Here is a 13,997-nt window from a genome sequence, read left to right on the forward strand (position 1 = left end):
ATTTTCCGAACAAGCCGCGCAGAGAGCCAATTTTGGCTCTCTTGTTGTGTTCGCTTCTGGTCGGAGTTCATAAAGAATACGACTTGCTCACAGTGGCTCTGTGTAGAGCGGGCTGTAGATTAGGAGGCAAGACTTGTTCGATTTTGAACGAGGAACAATCAAAAAGTCTTCCGGGACCAAAAAAGTGATAAGTGTCGAAAGAACAGTTTACTTGTTAAAAACTGAGCAAAAAATAATTTCAAATATATTGCGCCTTGCAGCAATTTCTAGAGTTTTGTGTCAATCGTGCTTGGCCTAGATTTTTTCATCACACTGCTTTGCAGGACAGAGAACTGTCAACTTTGCGCACTTTGCACCGCGCTAGAGTGCTGCGGGATAATTTTCATCACAGTTGGCAAACCGAATTTTCATCACACCATCAAAACAAAACAAGTGCAATACATCGACGTCTGACCACAATCTAGTCATCAAGATGTGGTGGCCGAGGCAGTTAAGTCATAGAGATGGTCTGTTAAAGGTCCTTGGATCGATTCTTGTAGTTGACACTTTTGGGTTTTTACTGGTAATTTTTTCTAATTAGCTCGAGGGCACAATTATATCGGCCATCTTGTAACCGTTAGTCACATTTCTTGAACGAACCTTTACTTTTAACTTAATTCCTCATTACACATTACACCCTACACTAGCAGCGAAGGGATTTGCGTACCGCTGCAATTAAGACAGGCTCGACAGCGCTGTGTCGAGATTGCATGTTTCCCTCTGGATAGATTAGGAGAGAGATGTGGAGTTTTATCACTGATTCCAAAGATCGGAGTCTTAGGCCATTTAGGCGTCCGTGTGGTTAGTCGAGTGTCCCCGTGTCAGTCCTGTTTTCGTACTGGTCACGCTCTGCATTATGGAAGAGAAAGTGTCCCGGCGTAAGAAATTAATCCGCAGGACCTCTGCAACCTACGGTTTTTGGTCGGTCCAGGCATGAGAGTGCGCAGTGGTCATTGCCTGCATCGAACGTCAAGGACCATCTTCAACTCTGGCGCGAAACGCGCCATCATCGTTAAGGAAGTTCCCCTCGGTTCAACCGGATCAGCCAGGTGCTGGGTTGGCCGATACCGTCACTGAGGAAAGACGCCTAGCCGCGTGAAAATCCAGCTACGCCCGCTCGACATCCGGCAGCGGAATCCTGCCCGAAGCAGCAACAACTGCCATCAGCCGTTTTTTGACTGCAAAGATCCACCGTAGGCCAAGATGCCGGCGCAACACCGCTGCATCCCGACACCGAAGACCACGATTCCACGGTCGGAACAATTCGTTGACTCTTTAATTACTTAGACGGTCCCAAACACTTTCTCTGGGCTGGACGAGCTTTCTGAACTTCCAAAAATAAATAAATAAACAGCCTGCCATAGCAACGGATATCTTCGTCATCACTGTGAAGAAAAATCACTGTGATGAAAAAATACTGTGATGAAAATAATTGCGCAAGACTCTAGTAAAGTGCAAAATGCGCAATATAATAAAAAGGTTAGAATTGTATGCCGCTGTTACAAAACGCATCACAAATCAAATTGAACCAGTCTAAACGAGACCAAAAATTGAGAATTGACTTGAATTCGTTATCAGCTATTGGACGTCATTTGCCGTCAACTTTGCCTTCTCTTTTCTCCCTCTCTTTCTGCTTTCTTAATGTTTCCAACCTTCTCCACATTCCCACAAGCGATCACAATACTTCTCCCATATCCTACCATTGGAAAGTGCATACAGAACGAATGAATGACACCAGAGCAAAGAGAAATCGTGTTGATGGTTGTTCGCGTACGGGATCGCTTTATTGCCTTGTTTCCGAACCTTATAATGGCTTTTACGTTCCTGATGGCGTGTGCAACATTATTCGCGCTCTTTTTGTAAGCGGCGATTTTTGTCGCAAAGAAAACTATCGTTGCGTTCAACGCTGGCTGACGCGGAACTCCATACGTGGGTACGTTGAGTTTGCGTTTATCAATTGACTGGCCACAATCAAAGTACTTGAACTTGTTATCATATTGTTTCTATTATTGGATTTTCTTGCTAGGAATAAATCTTTAAAACAGAGCTAGACCTAAGAGACCACACCACAGTAGTCACTTAATCCACACGTTGATTTGTATAACAACACAAAATATGGTTGAAAGCCCGTTGAAATTACGATGAGGGTTCAGTCACTCCATTTTCATGTTGCGCGACAAATGTTGCCTGTAACATTTTCTTACAACATTTGTCACAAAGTGATTTAGCAAAATGCTGGTACAATGTTGCCAGTACACCTTCACACGTGTATTTTAGATGATTAAATTATTGACCTGCGCTTGCAAGAGTAAAAGGTGAAATAAAACTTCCGGATGAAATCGGCTATCCAAAGTCTAAGGGAAATAAATGTTGGAAATTTTCTCAGCTTTTTCAAAAATATTTTTTCGGGCGTGCTTTGCCGTTCTACGTATAACTGTCCCATGTTCAAAAAAAAGTGCAACTGAGAAAAAAGCGATTTAAATTTTTCTACGCATAATTGCACCGTGGTTTCCTATTTGCCCTTTATGTCCCGCCTAATCACCCCAGTTAGCAGTTTTTCACTATTATTTGTGATCCTTTTCTATACAACAAGGTAAACAAGCCACAATGTTTCGTAAAACTAATGATTCCGTGATAAAGACTAATGATTCGTGAGACAATTATTCGTAGAAGTTTAGACAAACAGACTTGGTGTTGTTTTTATAGAGTTTCCGAACTAAGTACTAGATTGTATGGGTTTTTCGAAAAGTATACGTCAAACTAAATTCAAAAATTTTAAAAGGTCAGATCGTCAAAAAAAATGGCATGGGATCTCGCATGGGGCATTAATGCGTAGAACGGCAGTGCATTTCTTTCAAGAAATATTTTTAAATTAAAAAAACCGTAAATAAATGGAAAAACATATCCTAAGCAGCATAACTTGAAAACTGTTCGGTCGGGACCGAACTACGGAGCGTGTGGACTGTATTTTTGGCGACGGCGGACTCTCGGGTGCGGTCACCCTTGGTGGACAACGGAGGAACCACTTTTCGGAGGCGGAAATCGGATTTGCGGTCGGATCAAACTTAGGCGAAAGCAGGGCAACTCTTCTAAACACTACTTAACTTATCTGTATTTCTCTACTGGGTCGATCTACAAAGGTTGCGCGGTCGCGGGTTTACTTCCTCGGAAGCCGGTTCGTGGTTCGCGTCGAGGTTGGGCGAAACTTGTCCTCGCGTGTCGTACGCCTCCTTCTCGGACGGGAGGTGGAGCAAGAATGCTGCTGACGTCGTGGTGTGGAGCAAAACTAGCGGTACTTTTCCCTGACGTTGCACGCGCCGTTTTCCCTCCACTTTGCGTGTGTTGTTTTGTTTTGGTTTGCGCTCCCTTCAGGATTTCCCTTCGACACGCTAAACTCATTCCGGACGGAACATACTCCCCCCGTTGAAGCATCGATTCAACATTTTTGCTGATCAGGTTGGCGCTGATGATGTCGAAACGGAGTGTTGAGTTGTTGATCAGATGCGTAGCAACGGGAAGAAGTAGCGGATCGAAGTTCTCCGTGGGCGGTCTCCATTGTGAAGGCATGGTTTGAGCATTTCCAGCTGCTTCGGGCGAACCTTCGGTGGTCCCAGGCAATCTGCTGTAGTCGCATTGGCAGGTCTTGGAATTCATTGTGGTCGATGGAGTGATGCGTGTGGAACCATCATCGGGCAGGTCGCACTGCGGTAACTCGGCACAAACCGTGCAGGCTTGTTTGATCCAGTGACGATGGTCTCGGTGGAACAGCTTGGTGTGATCATCGTGTTGAGCGGTTGGCCGCTTTTTGTTCTCCAGCGTGCGTTCGCCAACGGAGCACTTTCGATGGGCTGGTTCGGAATCGTTCATCAGGCTTCGTCCACCGACGTCTTGGATAATCGGTTTGCGGGGGTGGCATCCTCGTGTGTAGTTGGAATCGTCATCGTAGCGCCGATTGCAGCTTCGGGACGTCCGCACTGTGGAGTAACTGTACGGCGGGTTGCTCGGAATCGTGCTCCGCTGCCAGCCTTCAAGCAATCGTAGTAGGCGAACTTTTTGGCTGCTCACAACGCGTCGGTTGACCTTGACGGACTGCGGAGCGACGATCTGTTCGCACGGCCCACGGCCGTTCTTCAGGAAACTGATTTCTCGACCGACGAAGTCGTTCTCGTAGTACTTGGCGTGTATGTTGTGGCAAAAAGCAAGCAAAATTGGGAGCATACTCACAAGTGCGGCAGCGGTGGTGCTTGAAGTTGTCCAAAATGATCCGCTTCGTGGGGTTTTGGGTTTCGTTCTGGACTCGACGATGGTGGCTTTCAAGTTGGATGTTAGCTTGGAGCAGCAGAAACTGCTGTTTGTTCGGTTAAGCTTCAGGCAGGTCCAGAAAACTACGGCGATAGTGCGCCGTTTCTGCGGCAGGCCGAGTGGTTCGTTCAGGAGTGGTCGATGGTTGAGCGCTTCGCTTGTTGGGGTGCTCTTCGCTGCTGCTCTTTGCTGAAGCCGTTTGAGGGCGTGCTTGGAACCACTTTTGCGTTCAGACCGCACGGACGTCTTCGTCAGTTGCTCGGTCTCGGACTTTCGCATCTGTGGAGGTTTCTCTTCGTGGTGTTGGTGTGTCACGTTCACTCGATTGGGTTCCGGAGCTCCTGTGTCTCGCAGATCACCAGAAGTCGAGCTGGTGGGTCGTTGTTCGTGTGGTGTGCCTCGGCAAAGCACTGGGTGTAACGGATCCGGGATCTTTGGAGAAACGCCGTTCGTCTTTTGTAGATTGGGTGTTGCGGTTTTGTTGACAGCGTGCTTCTTCCGGTTTCCGTGGACGTCGTTGAGCGGCGTGTTGGGACAGGCTATCATTAGGCGTCGTTTATCGGGGGCTTTCGCATCGGTTGGCAGCGGCGGATTTAACTCTGCTCTGGTCTGGAGGGTTACAGCGTCCCGCTGGATGGTCGTCAGGGAGCTGCCGTGCTCGACACGGAGAGAATTCACCTTTTCGTTCTGGAGGATCACCGCTGGTAGCGGCTCGCGTTCATTCGTTCGTGCGTCACCGTCCGTGAGCGAACGTTTGGAGTTGAACAGGTTGGGTTCGGGAAAGATTGGCAGCACTGTTGACATCATCTCGGCTTCGGTTCGGGATCCGCTGTCCTCTGAGCAGCGGTCAGTGTTGAGGAGCGTTGTCACCGTCGGCATTGCGAGTTCCCATCTTTCGTCGGGTTCGACTTGTGGTTCGATGCCGTTGTCTGTTGCGATCAGCCTTGCTTCGTGGTTCAGGACACTGTCGGGAGTTGGCGCACCAGTCATGTGGGTACCGTCGTCCGGGAGGACACGGCCGGTTCCGGATTCGTTGGGGTTTCCTTGTGCCGGTTCGAGAGGCACGCATTTGACACTGGTTTCGGTTACTTTGCTGGAGATTGCGGACACTGGGAGGTCCGCCGGATTGGCATCGGTTGCCGGTTGAAGCTGGTCACGCATGACCACTTCGGTGTCCAAGACATCGCTGGCGGATGTGGGCTTGGATGGGCGAATTGGATCGATCTTTGGCGGCATACGACTTCGCAAAGCCGTATCCGCTTCCAGGGTTTGGGACCTGGACCGGGTTTCGGGTGGTGAGCTCGTGTAGCTCGTCGACGGAGAGTGATTTCGCAAAATCACTTTCGTGTCCAGGTTTTCGGGCCTGGATCGTAGGTTCGAGTTGGCGGTTTGTCCTGAGAGCTCCGGATGGGCGGACTCACAGGCCATCATCGGGGTGTCCCAGTAGTTGCTTTCGTAGATCGTCGGCGTTGACATCGTCCAGAGCTTTTGCTGGTGTGCAACGTAGTCCATTGCACTCGTTTTCGGGTTGGCGTTCGTCAGCGCAATGAACTTCTCCTCCAATGGCACGCTGACTGCATCGAAGAGTTGGTCGAAGGCGTCGTATTCCACTTCTTGCTGGACGAGGTCGTCATCCGGAACATTGCCGACGATGCAGCTGTGGGCTCGGCCGTACTCGTCGTACAATGCCCAAAGGGTTTTACGCAGCTTTGTCAGCTGCGCTAGCGTCGGATTCTGCAGATCGAGGACGACATCCCGGAGATTCGCGATCTTTTGCATGGCATGTACTCGCTGTTGGAACGCATCCTCCAGCTTCATCGTAAACATTGCCTTCCACATGGTGAAATGGGGAATCAAAGGGCAACAGAATCGATGCGGAACGCTGCAGCTATCCTACAGCGTTGGCAGCGGAATGTGGTTTCCGCGAGAGGGATGTTTGGCTTCACAGACGACGGGTTTGTTTCACTTTTTTTCGCACTTTTCTGCTTCAGCAGGAATCTTCTTCTTCTTTTTCGCACTGTTCGTCCGATGCAGGAAGGTTCTTCTTGTTCTTCTTTTTCGCACTGTTCTGTCAAATCTTTCACGGCTCGCAGCAAAAGATTCGCGCTACTTCGGTTCGGCACAGCTCAAGAATCTCACTTCCGGAACAGTTCTTTTGCGCACTTTGTCGGAACTTTCCTTCCGGATGTCCCCGGGGCGGCGCGCACATGAAAGTCCAATCCGGGTCGGTAGGACCATATGTTCGGTCGGGACCGAACTACGGAGCGTGTGGACTGTATTTTTGGCGACGGCGGACTCTCGGGTGCGGTCACCCTTGGTGGACAACGGAGGAACCACTTTTCGGAGGCGGAAATCGGATTTGCGGTCGGATCAAACTTAGGCGAAAGCAGGGCAACTCTTCTAAACACTACTTAACTTATCTGTATTTCTCTACTGGGTCGATCTACAAAGGTTGCGCGGTCGCGGGTTTACTTCCTCGGAAGCCGGTTCGGGGTTCGCGTCGAGGTTGGGCGAAACTTGTCCTCGCGTGTCGTACGCCTCCTTCTCGGACGGGAGGTGGAGCAAGAATGCTGCTGACGTCGTGGTGTGGAGCAAAACTAGCGGTACTTTTCCCTGACGTTGCACGCGCCGTTTTCCCTCCACTTTGCGTGTGTTGTTTTGTTTTGGTTTGCGCTCCCTTCAGGATTTCCCTTCGACACGCTAAACTCATTCCGGACGGAACAAAAACGTTAAATTTTATCCAAAAAAATTGTATGGTTCTTTTCGATTGCAAATTTTATTTTGATTCAAAAAATGATTTTTTAATAATGTTGTCTAGGTCGGTGGCCAAATTATTTCAAAAAACTTCAATATTTTAATGGAAATTGAAGTTCAATCAGTTGAAATTTATTTAAAATGCATTCCCTTGCGTTTAGATTTATATTGAGCATGTTTGGGTTGCATTAAAAAGTGATTAAAAGTCTTTTGATTTTTTTTATAGTCGATGTTTATTATTGCAAAATGTTTTTTTAAGAAAGAACTGTCTACGGATATCAATCCAAAATTTCGAGAAGAGAAAGTGTTGTGTATTCTTTCAAATGGTTATATCTTCCACCTCATTCAAGCAATCTGTATGTTCTACCCACCAAACGAAAGGGGAAGCCTTAAGGTACAAGTTGATAAAACTTTGTTAAAGTACTCAATACAAACATTTATCAAACCGCACCATTTTTGGCAATATGGATATCAAAATTCATGGTTTTGATATACTGGTCATTAAAATGGCCAGTGGAGGGCCTCGTGGCGTGGTGCACGGAGAAAAAAGAGTTCCCAAAATCGTGAACAAGCGTTCATGAAAATGGGAACCACGAACAAAGTGTTCAAATTTCATGGTACGTTTTTCAAAATCGTACCATGGGATTTGAACACTTTGTTCGAGGTTCCCATTTTCATGAACGCTTCACAGCTAAAAAAGTAGTAATCCAGCTGCGTGTAAAAGTGCTGGGTGTAAAATAAATATTGCATTATTTTAGGCATTTTTATGTAATTTTACGCCCTGAAATATGTAGCCCATCAGTATGGGAAACCTACTTGACCAAAATATCAAGCTGATATATGCGTTTATCCTTACAGTTTTTCATCGGTCTGATGGCCGAGTGGGCTAAAGCGCCAGTCCTTACTGTTGATGCTGGGTTTGAATCCCGTCGGATGCAACTTTTTTTTGAGTTTGCAAATATTTTACATGCAGTGTTTATTGTGGTTTTTGAAATAAATCGAAATAACAGCGCGAGTGCTTTTCATCTCGCGAAGCAATTTTCTGTTGATCTTTTCTGAGTGTATCTCAAATGTCACACGCAAAACCAAAACAAAATTTCGCCGCGGCACCAAACTGAAATGTCGCCAGTTGAGCTGCGAAAAGACTCGCGCCGCGACTTACACGGAATCGATCACGAAAATCTACCGGAAAGCGTTCTGTGGGCGTGGATTCGATCAACCAGATGGACCATTTTATGAGGTCTAACTTGGAGAAGACAATTACGGCGCTTTTGATTTTCAAATTGATGGCTAGGTCTTCCCATTTAGATTCAAGAGCTTACTCAATCGGCACCCGCAACAACCCGCATCAGCAAAACTCTCCCGGTGGTAGGACACAACGGACCGGATTGAGACCCTCGACAATGATGGCCACTTGTTTTTGTTTTATTCAGACGGAATTCATCCACAATCAGCAACTTAACCAAGACTTTTTCCATGCTGCGTCTTTTTCTGAAGCTGAAAACCGACTGAACTTCAAAAATTACCCCAATTGAAACAGTTCTAGTGGTAGGAGAACTTAAAACCAAGATTTCAAACAATAATTTAATCTAAAGCGTTCCATTTCCTCGGCAAATCAGAAAAAAATCAGCCACATTTTTCTCAACATCCGAAGCCGTCAAAACAAAAAAAGCAAACACACTGATTCAAAATCACCTAAACATGCTTGACAGATATTTCGCGACAGAAAATCGTCGCGAGAGTTAAACCTGCTCAATTCGGTTTAGTGCCGCGGCGACAATAATATTAAGTGTTTATTTTGACGAAGGTGATGTGCATGCTTTTGCATGCGATTTTACTATCGGATTTTTTGCTGTGTTGTTCACGATTTTGGGAACTCTTTTTTCTCCGTGTGGTTAGCGGCTTCGGCTGCCGATCCCTACCCAAGTAACATTTTTAAACCAACTAGCCACCACGAAGTTTTATTGAGGTTTTATTGTAGCATCTTGATTGCTTAATAGTTTTATTTGGGCATTCACCGCAATCAGCAAGCAAGAACTAATTAATAGGTTCTAACAGGGTTTTATGCCTCGGACATAAAACCGAGTGGAAATAAAAGCCGACTGGCTTTCAATAAGGTTTTATGAATGTTTTAATAGAGGCTTGAAAACCAGATGGCAATGCCATGCCAAACGTTTTTATCGCATGCTTTGTTAAAACCTAGGGTGTTGTAGCTGTCAAGTGCCATTAGGCATGTAAAATGCTAACTTAAAACCATAAGCTCCTAAAAGAGCATTTATCGCGGCCAAATAGCAGTGCATAAATATGGCGCTAAACGCGTGCTCTGATTGAATATGATTGACCGCCATCTTGATTGAAAAAATAGAAAACTGAAAAATGTGGTTTAAAATTGATATAAACACACATTTATCCTGAATTTCTGGTATGATTAATATAGCGATAGATGTTTAAAAATATTTTGAACATTTTTTTCAAAGAATTGCAAAAAAATATTTTTTAACATTAAACACTATGATTACAAAATATTGATTTTTGATGAAGCGAGTTGAATTTTTTGGCTCTATCTCCCCTACATTTATCAATAAAATTTCAACCGCAGCTGAATTTGAGCCATCAATTGTGAGAAATAAGCTTTCAAATTATTTGGATTAGCTCTAATATCTATTATTCATCATCGCCATTTTTGAAAACCATCTCCATAATTTCATTTGGCAAGACGAAGACTTATTTTTGCCAAAATAAAACCTATTTGGCATAAGACGTTTGAAGACGTATGAAATGTCATTTTTCCATAACTCCTGACTTTGTTTCGACTAAGGGGTTTTAATGCTGGTTTTGGCTGATAGGTTTTATAGCGGTTGTGACAGCTTTGATAAAGCCTAAAATGTTACTTGGGTAAGTTGCTATGGTGCGCGGGTTCGATTCCCGCCTTATCCTCTTGGCTTCTATCGGATGGGGAAGTAAAACGTCGGTCCATTTGCGTAAAAGAGGTTTTGGGTGACTCACCACACATAACCTTCGGACGCCTAGAAATGAGCAGAAACTTGCAACAGAGGCCACAAAAGATCCGGGGCTCGTTAAAATGGATTGCTTTGCTTTTTTTGTTTTGGCTCAAGCTTTTCAAGTGTTTTGCTCATGAAAACACTTGAAATTGATCTTTATCTACACAAAACAAGCACTATTCAAAGTCAACATAATTTTCAACTTGAATTTAATGTGCGACTTTAAAAAATAAAATCTTGCGCTCTTACCTGATTCCTTCTTAATCAAGAAGGATTCAAAATATTTTACCAGTGAGCATTGCGCTTCTTTCTGAAATATGTGATTTGTAAAAAACGCCTGGTATAAAATAAAAACTTTAATTCTAGATTACATTTTCAAAATAACCTACGAGTCATGGTTTTCCTATGCAGATAGGACCTTTTGAAAATTTAATCTAAAATTGCTAAAAACAAAACAGTTTTTTGGATGATTACACTGACCTACAAAAATTGACAAAAATGACTACGCATGCTCAACTCGAGGGAAAACATAAAGTTTAGGGTCCTCAGAAACGCGAGCACTTTGAATTTTTCAAAAACATTTAGACAGGGCAGAATGGTTTTTCTCCAAACTGTGTATGGATAATTAGGGCGGTTCGTTGCTGTTGCATTCAAGCAAAAATTGTATGCAATATGTGGGAGTAGCGAACAGCTCTAATTGGTCCTAGAAACTTTCTAAAAAAACTTTGGCCCATAATAAATTATGGAAATTTACATGGGCCACTATGCGCCTCCTTCTAAGTCCCTCCAATGGTGCTTTATATTTAAAAAAAAACGTTACTTAATCCACTGATGGTGGTTGGTGCCTTCCTCACAATGATGTACATATTTGTTTCTGTAGTAAGAATGTCAAACCTACAAATTTTATCTAAATTTTACTTCTTACAACATATCTACATGGAGTATGGGGTCTAGAATCCCAAAAATCATTGGACGTAATAGTAGAACAACACCTACGGGGCTGTTTCATGCAAATTGTTCACTTTCAATATTTATATCACTTTAAAGTTTTTTAAGCCTTAAGGCAGTAAAAAAATATATCTGTTCATTTTTCCCGGGAGTTTCAAATCAACAAAATCCCGGGAGCCAGATCTCCGGATAGATCCGAACAACTTTTTCATCAAAATATTTGAGATCCGCCCTCTGAGATGTGTACAAATGACACTTAGGTGCTCATAACTTTTGATAGGGTCATCAGATCTTCAATCTTTTGGGCTTGTTGGGCTTGATCAGACGGGTTTTCTTACAAAACCACCCTTTTACAATATTTCAAACTTTAGCCAGAATCGTTTTTTTAGCATAACTTTTGAAATACTTAACAAAACTTCATAATAGTTAATATAGGTCTTGTGGGACCCTAAGACGGATCGAATGAGACCAGAACGGTCCAAATCGGTTCAGCCAGTCCGGAGATAATCGAGTGCATTTTTTTCGGTGCACGGACTTACAGACATACACACGCTCAGACATTTGCTCAGAATTTGATTCTGAGTCGATAGGTATACGTGAAGGTAGGTCTACGAGGTCGAATTAAGAAGTTCATTTTTCGAGTGATTCTATAGTCTTTCCTAAGTAAGGTGAGGAAGGCAAAAACGCAAACGAAATGCAAAATTTCATCGATGGTAAATACTCTGCAATTCCTCTTCATTCAGGGGGCAGCATTTCTTCAACCTTTGAGAACAAAGATGAGGTCTTTTATGTCCCGGTGGCACTCATCTTCACTGTTTTTTGACTGCTGAGTGCTGTCCTCAGACGCCTCAGAGGACTTATTCCTGCATCCTTTTGCTCTGTTTACATTTTGATTTTGAGATTATTTTTTTTTCGTACACGCAAAACGGACATTAGGTATAAATTCCTAATTTTTAGTATTTTTTGAACTTATGTTCTAGCTTGTCAAATTATACCTAAAAATTAGTATTTTTTTCTTCCTAAAATTTAGGATTTTTTTAGAACACTGAAGTACTTCTTAAAAATTCCTAAATTTTAGTATTTTTTTTAGTTCTAAAATTGCGATTCACGTTTTGACAAGTCAAAACAAAATAATTTCGTGGCTGTGAGTTGGTGTTCCGCAGTGCTGCTGAAAACTTAGGAACTTTGGCAAGGTAAGTTTTGTGCAGGAAGAAAAGTGGCTCTCCGGTTCTGCACGGAGAACGGAACCCGGAGCATCCTTATTAGAGGAAGTGTGGCTCGCGTGCTTGTGAAAGAGGAGGAGGAGGAGGAGGACGGAACTTTCAACTCCCAGCGGAATTAAAAAAGCCGCCTCTTCCCTCTCGTGCTCTGGAGGACGGATCTCGGGACGGATATTTGCGGAAGAGCTGGAAACGGGAAGTATAAACGGACCCCAACCGTGGAGATTGTGCGACCGTGGCGATTGTGTGGATGAAAAGTTGTATCGAGTTTGAGTTTGACGAACCAATTTTTATCTTTTTGTGATTTGGTTGGACGTTGGATGTATGCGTTTGTGAAAGTGTTCGTGTGTGTGTGTGTGTGTGTGTGTGTGTGTGTGTGTGTGTGTGTGTGTGTGTGTGTGTGTGTGTGTGTGTGTGTGTGTGTGTGTGTGTGTGTGTGTGTGTGTGTGTGTGTGTGTGTGTGTGTGTGTGTGTGTGTGTGTGTGTGTGTGTGTGTGTGTGTGTGTGTGTGTGTGTGTGTGTGTGTGTGTGTGTGTGTGTGTGTGTGTGTGTGTGTGTGTGTGTGTGTGTGTGTGTGTGTGTGTGTGTGTGTGTGTGTGTGTGTGTGTGTGTGTGTGTGTGTGTGTGTGTGTGTGTGTGTGTGTGTGTGTGTGTGTGTGTGTGTGTGTTCGTGTGTGCTCGTGTGTGTTCGTGTGTGCTCGTGTGTGTTCGTGTGTGCTCGTGTGTGCTCGTGTGTAGAGAGAGACTGAAAGTGAATGGGTGGGGGAGAGAAGAGGAAAGGGAGAGAGAAGAGGGAGAGAAAAGTGGGAGAGAAGAGCGAAAATGGGAAAGGGAGAGAGAAAGTAGAAAAGGGAGAGAAAGGGGGAGTTTGTGAGAGAAAGCTGGAGGGGAAGAGCGAAAGAAAATGTGGGAAAGAGATAGGGTGAGGGTAGAGGAAGAGAGAGATAGAAAGTAAGAGAGAGAGAAAGTGGGAGTGAGAGGGGCAAAGATGAAGAAAGAGAGAGATAAGAGATATAGTTGGAGAGAGAGTAGGAGATGGAGAGATAGTAGGAGAGGGAGAGATAGTAGGAGAGGGAGAGATAGTAGGAGAGGGAGAGAGATAGTAGGAGAAGGCGAGAGAGTAGGAGAGGTAGAGAGAAGGTGGGAAAGAGAGAGGTGAGAAAATATGGGAGAGAAAGAAAGGGAGAGAGGGTAGGAGAGAAAGAGAAAAAGTTGAATTGAGAGGAAGGGAAGAGAGAGATAGCAGGGAACAGGAAGAGCGATAAAATAGAAAGAGAGGGGAGAGAGAGAAAATTTTAAAAATCTCTAATTCCAAACATTTTAAAACTCCAAAAAATCTTATATTCTACAATTCCAAATATTTAAAGATTAAAATGTTGAAGTTGTAAAAATATTAAAATATTAAAATAATAAAAGATATTTAAAATAAATAAATATTGGAATATTAAAGATATATTATATAATATTATACAAAATTATAATGTTAATATATTCAAATCATTAAATATTTATTTTAGGTACGTACATTTATGCAAAAGTTGTGTTTTATGTAAATAAAAATATTAATATCATTTAAAATTTTGTTTTTCTTCTGCCTGCATAACTCTTGGAAAATACCTAATTTAAAAATTAAAATATTGAAATATCAAAATATTAAAATCTTAAAATATTGAAATATTGAAATATTAAAATATTAAAATATTAAAATATTAAAATATTAAAATATTAAAAT

This window comes from Culex quinquefasciatus, chromosome 1 (assembly GCF_015732765.1).
Source record: "Culex quinquefasciatus strain JHB chromosome 1, VPISU_Cqui_1.0_pri_paternal, whole genome shotgun sequence".
Classification (NCBI taxonomy): Eukaryota; Metazoa; Arthropoda; class Insecta; order Diptera; family Culicidae; genus Culex; species Culex quinquefasciatus.